Source organism: Arachis hypogaea, chromosome 12 (genome assembly GCF_003086295.3).
Source record: "Arachis hypogaea cultivar Tifrunner chromosome 12, arahy.Tifrunner.gnm2.J5K5, whole genome shotgun sequence".
Lineage (NCBI taxonomy): Eukaryota > Viridiplantae > Streptophyta > Magnoliopsida > Fabales > Fabaceae > Arachis > Arachis hypogaea.
The window spans coordinates 82,691,766-82,705,279 of NC_092047.1; the positions used below are offsets into that span (position 1 = coordinate 82,691,766).

Genomic DNA, 13,514 nt, shown 5'->3' on the forward strand with positions numbered 1-13,514 from the left:
ATACTTATAAGAATTCCAAATAAATTACTTTACTATATCATTTCAAAGCATATCCAGGGATAACTTAATAAAACTTATGAAGTCACGGCCTCCGGCCCAAATTAAATCAATCATCATCAAAACTCAAAATAGGATTCAATCACAAGCACAAACAAAATACAAGGCAAACACATTTAAAGAACAGTTATAGCAAGTATCACAGTTACCAGTTAAATAGAATTCATCAGATATTCAAACCAAAACACTTAAGCACACCCAAACAAAGTAAACAAATGCAACATGATGCATGTCTGTCCTACTGGCCGTGAGCTCACGTGTCAGTCAAACTACTAGAACCCGACACATCTGGTAGCTAAACCAGACATTGTCTCTAGGTTGCATATCTCCAGGAGGAACACAAACAAAGGATAGTGCCTTTCCACCTTCTCTTAGAGGAATCACGAAGGAGATTGCCTTTCCATATCGAAGGAGTGTGCCTTTCTACCTTACAACCAGAGAAAGATGTGGGAAAAAATAATACGAAGGAGAGTGCCTTTCCACCTTTCCCACATTCATATCACGATAAGAGGAGAAATCCTTCACCCTCAACCTGCCAAATCCGTGAGCGGGACAAAACCACCGTCTTCACAACATCAATCATACTTACATATTAATCTCAAACATACAAGCGAGATAAGACCACCTCCTTGCCAACCACATTTCAATAATATTCACAATTAATCATGCTTAAAAATCATAATTCTTTTCCTAAATATACTCAAGACAAACTAAGTTGTTAAATTAGATCAAATTATCTTAAATCAAGATTTATTAAATTAAATTCCACGACAAAGTGCATGAACTTTAGGGGAGTAACAAACGATCTTATTTCAAAACTAAATCATTTAAACTCAAACATAATTCATTATTCTTTTAAATAAATCAAAATCAAATAAAAAAAATTCTTCAATCCAAATCAACCAAAATAAAATTTCTCAAAATTCTTCTAAAAATTTTGGTAGTACCTTCCCTAAAACTCGGACTTCGCCACGTTTCTTGGGTCCCATCTAAACCATTACTCAAAACCATTTATAATATCACAACATCTATAAAATCAAATCACTTACAAAATCAAACCATTTTCATATCTTAAATCATATTCAATTCTCAGAATTATTTTCGATATTCTCAAATCATCCTATCATAATCCAAAAACAAAATTCAAGAAACCAATCCAACAACGACCAACTCAACAAACTAAAACAACAACTCAGAATTACCAGCTTCCTCAATAATTAAATAAATCAATCAGATAAATAATCACACCCATCCAAATAGTTCAATTCAATTCATATGACTAACATAATTATAAAAATATATTTTTCATACTATTATCAACTTATAACAACTTTTGAAAGTAAAATGAATTTAAGAAAACGTCCTTACCTCGATTGTCGAAACTCAAAAAGTATATAGCGTGTCAAAACCCCTTCTTCTCGGCCTGTAACCTCGGCAGCCACAACCTCAACTCCAAACCACTTCTGCAGCAACCACAACAATTCGCACAAAGAAAGAAACACTACAAGAAAACAGCTCTATTGCAACGCTTTTGAAAAAGCTGAAAAAAGCGTGGCGATAGTTTTTCGCCACGCTTTTGAAAGGGTAGCCTATGTAAGCGTGGCAGTTGCTCTATCGCCACGCTTTTGGTGAACTATTGCCACGCTTTTTTCGCCACGCTTTTTATAGATTGCCACGTTTAAAAGCGTGGCCGTTTGTGGGAGATAAAGCGTGGTCATATGTGAGATACAGCCATGCTTTTGAAGTGTGCCAATAGAGAGAGATATGGCCACGCTTTTAAAGCGTGGCAATAGCGAGATAAGGCCACGCTTTTAAAATGTGGCAATAGCGAGATACGGCCACGCTTTTAAAGCGTGGCCATAGCAAGATACGGCCACGCTTTTAAAGCGTGGTGATAGCCTAATTAAATTAAAAAAAATCATTATTTTGACTTTACCTTCATTGCTGCACTATAAATTTTTAGTCCTTTTTTATTACCAAACCTATAAATATAGTATGCAATTTTTATTACAAGAAAAATCAAACAGTAATTAGTGACATATATAACTTTTGCTATAATTATTTTTTACATTAAAAAACTAATACTCAAATACAAAATAAATCTTGAGTTCAAATTCCAAAACTAAAAATTGAAGAAAAATACAAAAACAATACCACTTAAACCCTAAGTCCTTTGTTGTTCCTCCTTTCTCTAGCCGTGTCAAACTTCCTTCCCTTGGATCATACATAAGGCTTGGGGATTTTACAAGCCTTGTGTTGTTGAACTGGAAGTCATAGAAGGCCTTTCCCCTTTGCATAAACAGTACAAAGCATCTAATGCAGAAAATAAAAAAGAACAATAAGCTCATACAACAATCAAAATATGCAATTCAGAAATAGCAAAATCAACAAGGGAACACAAAACATGTTTAGAAATTTCTTTAACTGGCAATAAAATTCACTCTCTCAACTAGAATTACATAGCATGTCTTTGATTATCATAGTAGAAATCCTCCTCATATGAACGTAAAGCAAGAAAAAACATTCATGTATCTGTGAATAACTCATTATTTTCTTATTCCAACCAACATATCAGAATATTTGCACCAATTATCCAATCGGGAATTAAAAAGCATTCATGTATCTCTGAATAGTTGTATTAGTACATTAAGGATTTCTCCATTTCTCTTTAAAATTATGAGTAATACCCCAAATCAGTCCCTAAGGAATTTTAGACCGGACACTTTAGTCCCCAAGGAATAAAAATACCCAGATCGATCCCCAATGTTAAATGCCGTTAGTCATTGCAGTCCTCATCCGTTAAAAGGTAACGTCTGGGTATTTTTAACGGACGAGGACTGCAACGACTAACGGCGTTTAACGTTGGGGATCGATCTGGTATTTTAATTCCTTGGGGACTAAAGTGTCCGGTCTAAAATTCCTTAGGGACTAATTTGGGGTATTACTCTAAAATTATTTACATATAAACTTTAGGATTCCTTTTTCTGTTAGAAATAAAAAATATTTATGACAACCCTATTCTCTAACTCTCCAAGATAACTAATGATAATACAGCAACTACATTGAAAGACCATCTATATTAAATTCCGATAATGATGCACAAACAATGATGTGTTTATAGATATATAGAATAACTGATGAACATTTCTTTTTTTTATTATTATATATATTTTATATACAAGAGAACAAAAATTTAAACGAATAATAAATGGAAAAACAACATCCACGTGAAAATACTTCCCCACATAATTAATGCTAGCGAGTTGAAAATCTTTTATGTTTCATTGGAGTTCTTTAACATGGTATAATTTTGACTGCCAAAGTACCATGATTAGCGAAGACCAAATGATAAATTTTTGAATAGCACTCTAAAGCCAAACTGAAAGAATTCATCTGCTCCAAACAGAGGAACTAGAAGTATGCCTTGTTCAGAACATTTACATTTCCATAACGAACCAAGGTGAAAGGAATAAAATTGAATCGAATCAAAGAAACGAACATGGAGAATCCTTGCTCAACTATTACTAGTATTGTCTATTGTGTGTAAACCTGTAATACATATCTGGATAAGAATTCACAATAAAGCATCTAGCCCAAGTCTCAATTAGTTGTCTACTTTAGTTTTCCACAAAATGAAACTGATATAAATGAAAAAGGATTAAGAACCCCCATCCCCCAGAATCAAAGATCGTTAATGCAAAACGTAAATCAAATAGCAAGGACAATTAGCATCTCAACACATTCACAATTTAGTCTAAAAAAAAAAGTTTGACAATAAAACAGTAAGTTAATAAACTAGAGATAACCATCAATATCAAAAAGTGATGCCTTAGCTAAAGAAAGTAAAAGTGATGCATCTTCAGATTCTTCACCATCCAAATTATGGGTCCCTTAAATCACACAAATTAAATCAAATTAATCCCTAATTATTCATCATATTAAACTCCACACAAATTAAAACAAGTAATAACTATATATTAATTACTTTTTCCATTCTCTTTTAATTTTCTGTCAGTCTAAATATATTAATTCCGTGATATATCCAATTGCTATAATAACTGATAATAAAATAGAATAGATATAATAATATTCATTAACAACTTTGAAGGCCTGTCTTACTGGTTGCAGGGACAGCAGAAGCAAAAAGAAGATAAGAAGAGAAACCCAGAAAAGAGAAGTAGCAATAAGAGCCTTTGAGAATTTTTGTGCATCATCTTGAATAATTGAATGATGATAGGATTGAAAAGCCACACACACACTAACACTAATAAATTGGATGACAAAAAAGAGCACTAATAAGCAGAGATATTGGTATAATGGTACATAGAGAAAAGCACTTACTCTTTGGTGCTTAAATAGGTGGCACAATGTACTAAAATAATTTAATAAATAAATTAAATAAAGTGTTTTTCTTGTAGACCCTTCGTTAAAATCATTCATATGAGTAATTTATATTAGAAAATTAAAGAAGTTAAATTTTGAAGAAGCAATTTTAAGGTATTTATTATTTAGCTAAAATTAATATCTTATTATCAGATTAGGCACAAGCAAGTCCGTTCAAAGATAAAGGCACAGGCAACACAACTTAGTTGTGATAATCATTTGGAACCTATGTACATGAACTTAAGTATATCACTATGAGCATAAGATGATATCAAATTATTCTATAAGAGTAGTAAAAGATTTGAAATGTTGAACATGGTTACCTTTAGCCTCTCAACTTCCACTGTTAGTTCATCAATCTTTGCAGTGTCTTCAATAATAACCTCCTTTTCTTGGATAACCGGAGTTGCTTCGACGGTAACCTTCTTTACATTCTCTCGCTCCTTGACAAGCAGAGCAGTGGTTTCATCAATTATACCATGCATCTCCTGTAATGAATTCTGCAGTTTCGATATCTCTTGTGCTTTGGACTCGACGAGGTTGGTCTGCAGAATTCAACATAGTTTTCTTCCAGAGTTACAATATGCATGATTATGTAAAGATATCAAAATAATAAAGTCCACCAACTTATATCTAACTGCAAAACAAACAACACTCTGACCTGCAAACTTTTTTCTAGTTGGAGATGCCAGGTGAGTTCCTCCACCGTTTCTTAAAGTTTGTCCTTTGCTTCTTAAAGTGCACCAGTTTTTCTTGCAACCTAATCATGCAAATCAAAAGATATGTCAACTTAGAGTAGGGGAAAAAAGATAAGAAGCTTAACTATTTCATTTTTAGCTATTCAAAAAACCACCAATAAGAGGAACTAAAAGATCAGGGAGCAAAGAAATAATGCTTGACATTCAGATAATGCCCATAGGGATTTGATATTCCTTTCTGTTGTTCACTACAAGTTTTATTTTGCATCTATCATATGTTTCATATACAACATAAGAACATAGTTAGAGAAACTTACCATCTTTAGTTTCCTGAGTTCACCTGGTCCTTATTATTTTATTTCAGTTCACCTAAATAAAACCCAAAAATTGCAGAGTAAACACATCACTAGAATAAGAAAGAACTAACAAAATAGAACATCTCCCTTTTCATATTTGGATAAGAATGAAACATTAAACCAAATAAAACCCAAAAACTGGAAACTTTGAATAATTAAATCAAACCATCAATACCAATAAACAAGAATTAAACAAAATCAAAACCCTAACCGTGAATGCTTAAAGTATCGAAACCCTAACCATCAATATCACGGCGCTACAAATGCTGAACGTGGCTGACAGTCGGCACTAACGGGTGGTGAGGAGGAGGGTTAAGAAATGGAAACGGAGGTGTGACGAGTGAAGGAGAGAGAGATGGCAGCATGACGACTTCAGAGAGGGAGACACAACGCGATAGGTGTTGAGCCATGGAGGGACACGGAAGGGGTGCCGATGCAGGGTTATTGGGAGCGAGAGTGACAGCACCATCGAAGAACGACTACTGGTCATGCGTGAGAAGGATGGAGGAGGAGAAGAGCGCTATACCTGGGACACGCGAAGATGCCGTGAGAGCGACGATGAGTCCACCACCACTGCTGCCATCCTGCATGTTTGCATGAGAAGGATGGAGAAGGAGACTCGAATGGAGAAAATGAGGGAGAGAGGGAGGCGTTGTTGCTGCGCGTGAATTAGGGTTAGGGGGTGGTCGAATGGGGAATAAGGGTGCCTTTGAAGCGTGCCAAAAAATAAGAAGAAGAAATTAAAATTTTTTTGGAACCTTTTGGCCACGCTTTTGAAGCGTGCCAAAAAAGTTACAAGAAACGGCCACGCTTTTAAAACGTCACCACAACAAAACTTTATTGCCACGCTTTAAAAGCGTGCCTGTTTTCCTCTATGGCTACCCTTTTTAAGCGTGAAAAAAAAAACGTGGCCAAATCTCAAATCAATTGCTACTCTCATAAACGTGTGGCTGTAGACCATTTTCGCCACGCTTTTTAAGCGTAGCAAGAAAAAAGTGGCCAAATCTCTAATCTATCGCCACCCTCATAAAAGTGTGGCCATTGACCACTTTTGGCCATGCTTTAAAGCGTGGCAAGAAAAAAATATGGCCATAGGCCCTTTTTCTTGTAGTGAAGCTAAGAACGAAGTTACGGCAGCTCCAGCAGTGATTCCAACTACACCTGCACAATATCTGGTGACCAGACGATAGACCTGATGGCGGCTGAAGCTCGACGCGATTGCTGGCTCTCAACAGCAGTGACAATAGCGGCGATCCCAGTTCCTCCTCTTTGCGTTCTTCTCTTTCTCGAGCTCTCTCTCTCCTCAGAATCATGCTTGCTCTCTTTGTCCTCTGGCTCTCCCTCCCTCCAACGACAGTGAGTGCTTCACTTTCTTCCACGATGAACCAATGATGGCAGCAACGAAGCTTCAGTGGCAGTAACGCCTCCCTCTCTCACTCGCGATGGCGGCACAGACTCAACAAGACTATGATATGCACAAACGGCTTCCTCCCACAATGGCGACGGTGCAAAAACGACAGCTGTGGCGAGGTAGACTAGATGCGGCGTGGCAGTGATGATATGCAGTGGCGACACGACGGTGAGCTGAACGTGGTTGGGTGTGGCGTAACTGCAGCGTGTCTTCTTCCTTCCCTTCTTTCAAATCTCTCTCTCTCTCTCTCTCGATGATGATGATGTATGTGCGCTCGGTGAAGAAGGAGAAAGGGAAAAAAGGGTGGCGGCTACTAATGGAAATATAGGAGGGCGTGGGTGTGTTGTGTGTTGTGTTTTGGGTTCTGTGTGTGTGTGTGTATGGGAAGGGGATGGCGGTGAGGCGGTGGCTAGGTTAGGTTAGGGTTAGTAGGTTCCAATTTGGGGATTTAGGTTTAAAATTAAAGTTTTGATTTGGGAATTAGGGTTTGGGTAGAGTATTAATTTAAAACAAAATTTAATCCAATAATAATAATATGTATAAAAATACTATTTAATTATCAACTTAAAATTTATTTTCAAATAAAAACTCTAATTCAATAATTAGAGATAATAAAAATAATTTTTTTTTATAATCATAAAATAAAGTTAAAATTCTAATTATTCAACTTAAAGCATATAAAATTCTTATTATTATTCAATTACTAAAACTTTAAATCATAAATAAGAAATTGCTTAATTTATATATAAAATATCTTAAAATATAATCTTAATTAACTATAATAAATCATAAATAATTTATTGTATGATTTTCAAACATCCGGAGTCTTACATTTTGTCAATTTTTATTTTTGTCGCAAGTCCCTATTTAATTATCTCCCCATTTAATATTTAATATAATAATCATAAAATAAAAAAGTCAATATAATCCAACACAATTCATAATTATTTATTATAAAAAATTATATTTTAAAAGAAAAAATATAAAAAATATCTTCCAACATAATAACATAACAATTTTTTTTAGGTAAAACTATGTGACATTGTGATGGCATTGAGAGGCAGAGAAAGTGAGTTAGAGATAGAGAGACGTGAAATCGATGAGAATGAGTCTCGAAGAAAGAAAATAGATTTGAATTGGAGGCAGAAATTATGGCTACTAAATTTAATAAATGGATTTGTGTATATATAAATTAGGATAAATCAGTAATTTTATATTCACATGGATTTAACGGTCCCTTGGAGCAGGTATCTATGTTTCCATCCCTGTCTATTTATCCGCATAGACGGATCCCTACCCGTGAGATTTTATGGTCCCTTCTAGTCCTAAATCATGAATAATCCCTGCAAATACCTTTTTCAACTGGTTTTTTCATCATCCCTATTGCTAGCATTTGTTTGTTTGTTTGTGACATAGAGCTACTCCAATCACTTAGTAAATTCTCAGATAACCAAAGTCTAGGTTATATCATTCTCATAAAATCACATGTATCCTTATTATAACAATATTAATCGAAGATAAATTGTTAAATACTAAATGAGTCACATTTTATACATACATACATAACTAATATTACATATTATAACTGTGAAATCATAATATTTTAAAAAATAATGTATAGACAACTTAAATGTTGGTAAGTCTAAATAACTTTAGGAAAAGGTTAAAAATATTAAAAAATTATATTATTATATGTTAATCTATAAATTTTTTTTTAACAAATTTGTCCATAGTCTATGATTAATAATTTTGAACTACATATATATTATTTATCTTATATATTGTTTATTTTTATTTTATAAAGACTTATAATTTTTTTTGTATCAATGATGGTGGCTATAGAGAGACTTTTACTATTGAATAATTACAGAAAAATAAAAAAAATTTATTCTTAAAAATTCATTCAGTTTTTATTTCAAATTCATATTAAATTATAGATATTCAATTTATATTTTTTTTTGTTTATAATAATTATTGTATATAATATATAATATAATTAATCATGTTTTGAAAGATGTAACATCCTGGTTTTCACGTTAGAGTTGTGTATGCAAGTTTTACGTTTTGTTCGCGTAACGTCTATGATAAGTTTTTCTGCTATCTTTAAATAAAATGAATAATAATGTAATATTAATATTATGTTATTATTTAATTTTATTTGACAAAAGACGGTCACTTGATATTAGGTCCGGAAGATTTAAAATGCTCGACTTTATTAATGTCCTTTACATTAGTAATTTACCTAATCTTTATTCTAATTAACTATTACCACTTAAGATAATTATTTGAGTTTTTACCATACCCAATTACCTTAATTATCTTTTAAGATATTTAAAGTTTAACCTCGCTAACTCAGCAGCTCTAAATTGCGACACACAGCACTTAATGCGCCACGTGACGTGACGCATGCATCCTTCCCCTTAATTAGAGACACCTAGTCACAAATCACACCATATAAAAGGCACAAATTCTCTCACCCTCCCTCAAGAACAGTCGTGACATGCATGGAGGATTTTTGTTGATTTTTCAACTTTTCTAGCTCGATTTCTTGAGATCTGTGACTCCCGCAAAAATTCTAATCCGATAGAAGTGATCATATATTCCTCCTCTACACAGTGACGTGTGTTTTGTTCAGTGGAATTTCAAAGTGGAGCTGCTCCTTCCAGGAACCAGTGTGGCCGAACTAAAGGAGGGGAGGAACCATCGAGTTTTGAGGTTTTCGCTCCGTTTGACCAATCAGAAACCTCCTCCGGTATCTTGTGTGTGTTCTGTGCTTCACAGAGGTGGGATTTGACTCTTTAATCAGTTAAAATTATAAATTAATTGATATATATGGTTGGATTGTTGTCTGTTAATGTCTGTTGCTCAAATCTGTGATTGCTGACTGTTGAAAATTTAGATGAATTACTGATGAATTTATTGTTGTGTTTCAACCATATTGAGAAATAATGCATTGAGATATTGTTGTTGAATAATTGGATAAAATTTGAGTTATATGATAGTATGTAACTGAGTTTTGACAGTCGGATTTTAATTATAAATAAATGAGTATTTTGAACAGAGGTTTCGAGTAAAAAGGAACAGAGGCTTGAATTTTGAGAAAGATTTAATGAATAAAATTATTTATTTATAAATATATGAATTTTATTAAAAATTAATTGAGTTTGGTTTTTGAATAAAAATAATGGATTGCAATAAAGAGTTTCAAGCAGAAGACGGATTTAGGAGAAATATTATTTTGATTGAACAAAAAAGTTTTATTTTGAAAACGGAGGAACCGTACCCAATTTACTTATTTTTAATGAAGTTTTGGGTGTTAAAGTTTATAAAATATTTTGATTAATTTACAAAGTAACCAATAAAGATTGTGTCTCTTTTATAAAAGTTTAGAGTTATTTAGAGTATTTTTAAAGTAAGTCAATTTTATTAAAGTAACATGCAGAATATGCAATTTTTCAAAGGTTAAGTATATTTATGTATGTTATTCCCGTGCGTATATTTATGCATAACTTTAAAGTATTTATAGAATTTAAAGATAACTCTGAGATATTTGGAAAAGTAATTCTAAATTTAAATCTTATGACCCACACTCTGTTTCAGCTTATTATTTTAGAGAAATTGTGGTATTATTGATAAAGAATTATTATATCTTGAAAGATATATGATTATGAGATGACATGATTGACGTTTGGAAAGGCAACACCAATGACTCTTCTTGTCATCGATTTATCTGGCAGATTGCCAAAGAGCGATACGAGCGCTATAGCCCAAGAGTGTGACCCCGTCACTTTAACCGTGGGAACGGTACGAGTGCTATAGCCCAAGAGCGTGCGGACGCTATAGCCCAAGAGCGTGCGGGCGCTATAACCCAAGAGTGTACTAGGCACTATACCCCGAAGCGATGGCAGCGAGAGACAACGCTCGTAAGGATGTAATATCGGGTGTGGATCGAAAACCGACCGATGATCTCATTACCTGCACTAGGTCTAGACATGCATCATACTTGTTTGCGCATATTTTTTGTGTGTGTTTTGAACTTGTTCTTGTGGTTTTATGTTATGTGCTGTTTGCTCTTGATCGTTGTTTGCCCTATGTTCCTTTGATGTGGTCTGATTGATCTGGGATACGTGGCCGATTTATAAAAAACAACTTAACTTGTTTCACCCCGACCCTACTAAGAACTCTCCAGTTCTTATCCCCTATCTTCCTCCCCCTTCAGATAGAGACGGGTGCCATTTTCTAATGAGCTCGAGCAGCCTTATGTGTACAAAGATCCTGTCCTTCACAGCTTCTTGAGTTTGTATGTACGAAGTTAGAGATCATCCCTTTCAGCACTCGCTAGCTTCACCCCTCGTTGATCCTGATGCACCATATGATTTTTTGCTGTCGTGGTTACATCCCGATTCTGTCCACCATCATTTTGATTTCATGCATGGAGGTCCTATTACAACATAGCAGGATGGTCAGGCGGTGCCTGACCCTGGCCCTATCATCGATGATTACATCCCTGAGTCTCCTTCAGTAGATTTGGATATGTCGATAGAGTCTCTTTCTACTCGCTTCTCTGACCCTATCACCAAAGAGCCTATTGGGACTTTAGCCGTAGCTTCTGGTCATCCCTCAGTACTTGTGCAGATTTTTTCTAGTCGTACGGCTTCCGTAAGCAACAGCAGTAATGGTAGTTCCCAAAGTACATCAAAGGTCATCGTTATTTCTGACGAGGAGGACATCGAGAAGATAGAGATTGTGGATCTGACTTCTGAAGATGATGAAAAACCTGAAAAGAAATCGTGGACTTGACTTCTGACAGCGATAAGGTAGCGATATCAGCATCTTCTTTTGGCATCTCTTCGGTTTAGTTTTTCTTTTAGACTCTCACTTTTGTTTCTCGAGAGACAAGGTTAGAAGACTAGGTTAGTTTGGACGTCAGAGTAGGGGCTTCCAATATGGGCCAGCTCCAGAGATGTTTTGAGTTGTATATATGTATATAACTATGAGGGAGTAACTAATTTTTCATCTTTTGGGTGTTGTATATATATATATATATATATATATATATATAGTTTACTATCCTTTTTGTGTATGTATCTGTTTATTGTTTTTATTGCAATTTTATTTTCTTTAAGAAAGGTTTGTCATAAAAATCGAGTTCCGTTAACTTGATTACAGGATTGATTTAAATATAGTGTTAGTGTAACTTCAAGTTGGTAATACTCGATGATTCGGTATGAGCTTGCCATACTGGAAATTGAGTCATTACAATTTGGTATCTCACACAAATAATTCCGTTGATAGTATAGTTCTCAACTAACAAATAATACTCAATCAAAGTTTTAATATGGTTGTCACATGTACAAACCCCAATAAAAATAAACCGAAGTATTTAAACCTTGGGTCGCTCACAAGAAATTGCAATAAAGTGATCAATTATTGGCTATGAAGGAACAAAGGGAGTTTGATTTGATGATTGACAAGAAAAGTAAATAGCAAGAAAGTAAATACCAATTAACTAATAAAAGAAAGGAAAAGAACATTTGGCTAAGGCATGGAATTGAAATAAGAACCCTAAAATCTAGAGAGAGGAGAGAGCCCCTCTCTCTAGAATTCTACCATAAAACATGATGAAAACTATATTATGGCTACTCCCCCCAATTCCCTTACAATCCTTGGGTTCAAAAGTATTAGAAATGAGTTGGATTTGGGACTCCTTGAGCTCAAAAATCGCTCCCAGCGTATCGCCTTTAGTGAGGTCACGTGCCGCTTGTCACGCGTACGCATGGGTCACGCGTACGCATCACTGGCGAATCTCCTCCTCACGCGTATGCGTATGCATGGGTGATGCGTACGCATCGCTGGCGAATCTCCTCCTCACGCGTACGCGTGAGTGACACGTGCATGTGGCCTTGAGTTCAGTAAATCCTTATTTCTTCATGAATTCTCCATTTTTGCATGCTTTTTCTTTATTTCTTCAACCCAATCTTTGCCTTCTAATCCTGAAATCACTAACAATCACATCAAGGCATCGAATGGAATTAAAGTGAGTTAAATTTATCAATTTTTGGGCCTAAAGAGCATGTTTTAATTTTTAAGCACAAATTAGGAGAAATTCACAAAACCATGTTATTTCATTGAATAAATGTGAGAAAAGTTGAAAAATCCCCTAAATTCAACACAAGATAAAACCACAAAATTGGGGTTTATCAAACCTCCCCACACTTAAACTAAGCATGTCCTCATCCTAAACCAAGACAGACTAGAAATGGGGTACGGACATTTATTCAATGCAAATAAACCATATACACCTATCTACATGCATGTAACTAAATGCAAAATGATTCTACCTACTTAGTTAAAAGTAAATCAATTCTCCAAGAACGTATATGAACAAGTAGGGCTAAGGTCATATGACATTTCATAAACTCCACCAATTCAAATATAAAAAATGAGGTATATACAAACTTGCAAAAAGAAAGCTCGTGAAAGAAGGGAACAAGGAATTGAGCATCGAACCCTCACCAGAAGTGTATCTGCTTTAGTCGTTCAAGTGTATAGGGTTGATTCACTCAATTCTCCTCTAATCATGGTTTTCAAGATTCATTTTTCATCTAA

The 13,514-nt window shown here is 34.6% G+C and overlaps 1 long non-coding RNA gene across 2 annotated transcripts; it reads right to left on the reverse strand.

Annotated features, from left to right (window-relative positions):
• Window positions 1-2,002: 2,002 nt before the first annotated feature.
• On the reverse strand, window positions 2,003-6,279 carry LOC112727586 (uncharacterized). Of its 2 annotated transcripts, none has more exons than XR_003165914.3 (5): window positions 5,736-6,279; window positions 5,456-5,507; window positions 5,102-5,200; window positions 4,764-4,985; window positions 2,003-2,370 (listed from the first exon to the last, which is right to left on the reverse strand). It is a non-coding gene; the product is annotated as an uncharacterized lncRNA (long non-coding RNA). The 2 variants fall into 2 exon arrangements; XR_003165915.3 differs by having other exon boundaries at window positions 5,706-6,193.
• Window positions 6,280-13,514: the final 7,235 nt, after the last annotated feature.